Source organism: Grammomys surdaster, unplaced genomic scaffold (genome assembly GCF_004785775.1).
Source record: "Grammomys surdaster isolate TR1022 unplaced genomic scaffold, NIH_TR_1.0 184, whole genome shotgun sequence".
Classification (NCBI taxonomy): domain Eukaryota; kingdom Metazoa; phylum Chordata; class Mammalia; order Rodentia; family Muridae; genus Grammomys; species Grammomys surdaster.
This window is the reverse complement of record NW_021604629.1, coordinates 7366351-7371795: the sequence shown is the minus strand read 5'-3', so window position 1 is coordinate 7371795 and position 5445 is coordinate 7366351.

Sequence of the window (5445 nt, the reverse complement as noted above, 5' to 3'; positions counted from 1 at the left end):
CTGAATCATTTTCTCAATGGTTCTTGGCTTAAAACACTGCCTCTTTTTCCACTACTGACATATCCAACACAATAAGATCTTCTGGCATAGTTGTTTGTACTATAGACTATAGGCAGGACCTCTTCAATAAAAGATACATTATTACTTACAGAGCAGTGTTAATAAGTTTAGAATGTGTCACCTCAACAACCCAAAGAGGTCTGGTAGGTACTTCATTCCATTCTTTTTGATAGTGAATAGAAGTTGTGAATATTTCCATTTTGCTTTAGAGAGAATACCTTACTATATTTTGACCACTGGGTCCCTAAAACCTTCACTGAAATTTCAAGTTCATAAATTTTCATAGGACTTATTTCCAACTTTTTGGATCATCATATTTCATCAAAGCCTTTAATATTCTAGCCCCTTCCTATAAGTCAGTATGTTATTATAATCAATGTAATGTCATGAGACTTGTCTTTACTATTCGAGATCTGTTTAGAGTGCTTCGGTGAGACTCACAGAGACGTGAGCTGCTTCTGAGTCTTCTGTTATAACAGAGACGAGCACGCCATGTCAGTTACCACATACTATGTGCCTAAGGCCTTATTCATCTGCTTTATCAGTTACATAATGTCCGGCAAAAAAGCTGCAATGGAGCTACTAAATGCTTGACATTGGACTCCTAAAAGTCAAAGAAGATGCCCATATTGAATATGTTTTATTTGGAGCACATAGTCCCTAACTTTTAACAACTGTATTGCTTCGTAAATGAGTTAATGAAACAAGTATGAAGTTCAGGAAGAGGCTTACTAATGTAGATAGATTTAGGTGACCTGCCTCTAGTTCTCAGAGTTATTATTGAGCATTAAGCAGGTACTAATTGAGAGTGCTCACAGCGGTGGCTGACACATAAAAAAAACACACAGTAAACCTTACCAACTGTATTTTCCAAGTCACAGAACTATCACATATGATAAGAAGATGGTACATTAGGTTAACCCCTGATTAGAGGCTTAAAAGAAATTGTGAAGGATATGTATTGCCCCTTAAAGTAGAAATACTTGGAATGTTTTTCTAGAGAGCATGAGGCTTCCAAAACAACTAAAAAGAAAATTAGTTAGTGGTAAAGCTAGAAAAAAATAATTACTTATAAAAATAGACATTTATCTTAATGAGGCAAAACAGTAGTTGTCATGAACCAATTAATTTGCAACTAGCTTTGCCAATTTTAAGATGATTTTATAAGATCTCCCAGTTGAAATTATTGATGTTCTTTTTATTAACAATAAAATTAATTACAATTTTTAAATAAAATATATGAATACAATGCACAGTAGACATCCCACAAAGTGTTGTTTTCTGCTACCTAAATGCCTGTTTCCATATAAAAATAAACTAGCATTTAGTGTAGGCCAAAGCAGAATAATACCGAGTTTAAGGCTAGCCTGAGTATGTATCAAAATCCTGGCTCCACAGCTTGGTATGTGCCTTTAATTCCAGCTCTCAGGAGGCAGAGGTAGGCAGGTATCTTTACTTCAAGACCAGCTTGGTCTATAGGGTGAGTTCCAAGAGAGCAAGGCTACACAGAGAATCCCTGTCTCTATCCACTCCCTAAAAAAAAAATTCCATGTCTAATGAATATGTTCACATTGTTTTTTTCTGGCATGGTCAGTGTAAGAGCCAATACGAGAAAATTAAGAGGTATTGTACAGGGTGATAGGACATGCGTGTCTAGTCCTCATTCACATGACTCATTAAGGCATCATTATTCTTGTATGCTCTGACCTGAGAGGACTCAGTGTTTCTGTCCTCTGCATTAGCTTAGTGGTCAAATTTTAAATTATTTTGATAACTCTCAGCGAACTGCCAGGTCTCATAAAACGTTCCCAGTAATTGTCATAGGGAGAGCCATGATATAAACCCAAGGTCTCTAAAAAGAAATCCACATTTGCTAATTTTAAGAAAGCCTAAAAGGGATTATTGGTCAAGATCTAAACATGGTTTCTTTCATTAATGTGTGTGTGTGTGTGTGTGTGTGTGTGTGTGTGTGTGTGTGTGTATGTCTGTATGCTGAGTCTCCAGTGCCCACTCATATCAATATGCCATCTCACAACTAGACTTATATGACCTCAAAACTTGAGAAATTGCTCTATTCCTCTGTTGCCAGTACTTGTTTCATTACAGAGATTTCCAGAACAGAATCAACAGATTGAATTTATTCCACCAGTGAGTCAGTTGCTTATTAGCACTTTTGACATCCAGATGGTCTGAGACAAAGGCAGAAAAAAAAAAAAAAAACAAGGGTAACTCTCAAGCATAGCTAGTGGAAACTCTTTTGCTAAGCGACTCTAGTCTACTGGGCTGTGTTCCAGGGCATGGGTTTCTTTCATAACAGCACTGCTGTGGCCTTTTCTATAACATTTGTAAGTCAATTCACCTGAGAGGCCAAGAGTTTAAACTGGCTGAACAGTCTGAACTGCAAAAGTTGGAAGTGAATCCGAATGGACCAATTGCCTGGCTCTATTTCATGAATAAACAGAGGCATTCAAGTTTGGGACCCTGTAAAGTTAAGTCAATATTAGTTATAGAGGAAATCCTGCTTGTTCTTTCTGCTGTAGTTGATTTTTTTTAAGAAAGCTAAAGAAGACTATTTTAGTGTGCTACAATTCTAAAAACACTCTTCAGAACATGAATACACAGTGTTTGCAACCTCGAGGATTAAGGACTGTAACTCAGTGGTAAAATATTTGTATAGAATGTACATGGATCTCGGTTCAATCTCTAGCATCTAAATGTTTTAAAGATGTGTGCCCAATATCATTCAAGTACAAAATTTAAAATGTTATTTAAAAACAAAAACAGGACTGGAAAGGTGGTTCAGTGCTTAAGAGCACTGGCTGCTCTTCCAGAAGACCTGGGTTCAATTTCCAGCAACCACATGGCAGCTCACAACTGTGTGTAACCAGACATGCATGCAAGCAAAACACTAATGAACATAAAATAAAAATAAATCATTAAAAAACAGAAAATGCTAACCTAGAATCTGATTCCATGTGGTTATATTATTATGATTATTAAAGATAAGTAAGTGATTCTATTAAAACCCTTAAGTTCTGTGTATATGGCATAAGTTTCTTCTGGTAGTCATTGCCTAACAGGGTTTGAAAAATCCAATGCTTAGATATGTAGGATCATAATATAGTGATTCCACCTGTCAAGATTGCACTATCCTATTTTATTTGTTGGATTTCACAGTTACCTCCCTTGTGGTCTCATCCCCACATGCCCAAGAGAAAAAGTATTATATAAAACATTTTTAAAACATGAATTTAATATTGTTTTGTTTCAGGGTTTTACTGTTTGCTTGTTTGTTGTTCTCTGTATACTTGCCTTTGGCTCGAGCCTAAGGTGCCTCAGATCTCAGGCAAGAGTTAGTTCCCTCTTCTGCTGTACTCTTGTAACCTTTTATATGAACCTATATGAAAATATATTTTACCACCTTTTTTTGCTTATTTTAAATATTTCTCCCTGGTTTAAATACACAGGTTTGCCATATTAATTTCTTTACAGGATTTCTAATATAGAGGTTAATATAGGGAGGATTCAATAAATATTGGTTGAATTAACTAATGAGTGGAAGCTCATTAACATGTCTTGGAAGCAAAAACATGTCCATATAGCAAAAATACTAATCAGAGAATTACTTTTCTAGTAATTTAAAAGTTGCTTGTGTAAGATCCTATGCTCTAGACTCAAATCCAGTGAAATGACTTTGAAGTCATTCATAAGTTGACCAAATGTCACAGTTCCTTATTACTTAGTAGACTATAGCAAAACTTTCTGAGTCTGTGAATCAACAGTCTGTAACCAAAAAAGAAAAAAAAAAGAAAAAGAAACAGAGGCCTGTGGAAGAAATAGGAAATAAAAGAATGTTAGCAGAAAGCTGTCCTCATTTTGGAAAAGTAGCTTTCTTAAATACTTATTTTGTGTTTCAGTATATAAATAGCTATTCATTTATAGATTCAGGATTTCAGCAATTCTATAAAGTATTCCCAAAAATATACAGTGCTAGATATAAAACAGGTTTCAACAGTCAAAGAAAAATGTGTTACATTTGAATAACTATTGAGTGACTAAAATAGCTGACGCATTTGGAAGTGACCATTGGTAATAAGCTTCAGTAGTTCTGGAAGAGGCAATAAAAAAAACAGAGCAATTTGACAAGCTACTGTGGTTCAAATAGATGTTAGAGGTAGCCAAAGTTCAGAAATTATGTCAGTGAGGCTGGATTCCATTAAGTCAATCAGTAACTAAGGAAATAGTTAAATGAGATACAATCTCAAACTAGAAAAACAGGAGAAATTAAAGAAGAAGAATAATCATATTTCTAGATAGTCACATGCTATTAGACAGCATAATCTGATGTCTGGAAGATAAGGCAGGCATATTTCAAAAATGGAAAAGAAAGCCATGGGCTAGGGCGTGAGTAATAACATAATAAGCAATGAAATGGGCATCCGTCTGAGAAGCAGATGACGTCCTCACAGATAAAATGACCTAAAAACAGCTAGAACATAGTTCCTTTGCTGCAAGCATAATCTGCCCAGTGTTGCATGCCTAATAAGATGCAAAGTGGGTTTCCAAGACCAGGTTGCATCAAAGCCAATGTTTTCTGCATGTACTACTTTCTGCCAGATGAAGATAACTGAAGGTATATACCAAGCTGTCGTTTAGCTCTTTACCTAAAGATGACTTCTGTGTCCGTCACATCCTGTGTGCCCCTCATTGCTTTGGCCTCTGCATACTCTAACATGTTTGCAAAGCCCTCCTAGGAAAAGAGGAAGACAAAGCCTCCTGCATAGCCACAATGCCCTTTACTCTGGATCCAGACCTAACCTCAGGGAAATTAATGAGAGAAATAGGAGAGCCACAATATCTGGAATAAAGTGTGTCAATTACAATTAAAAAGATGTACAAAGAGTACCGCAAGCATAAGCCTGTCATCGTAGTAAACATGGCATGTTCATAAGAAATTATTTAAAAGAGTTTAGTAAGAGATTAATTCCCAAAAGTGTACACAGTTGGAGATTCTGAAGGACCTGTTGACCCCTGAGGCCTGAAGAGATTATTACCAAAATCCAGAAATAAATCTATAGGAGAGGATTACCTGTTAGTAATTCAGATTTGATAGATTAATGAAGGCCCTGCCAAGACATTTAATACAATAATATTTTCTCCTGCCAAGAGAAGTTGGAAAATATTACTATCATTATCACTCTCTGTTGTCCTCCTAGCTTCTTCCAGGGCTTCTGGTTTTTCTAGACCAGCAGAAAACAAAGACCAAAAGCTGATTCATGCTGTGCAAAAAAGTCTGCCTCTGAGGGCACAGGGCAAACAGAAAATTATGAGAAGGGCATCCCACATTAAGCTCAGCACAGAGAGAAAACAAACTGAGGATGTCAA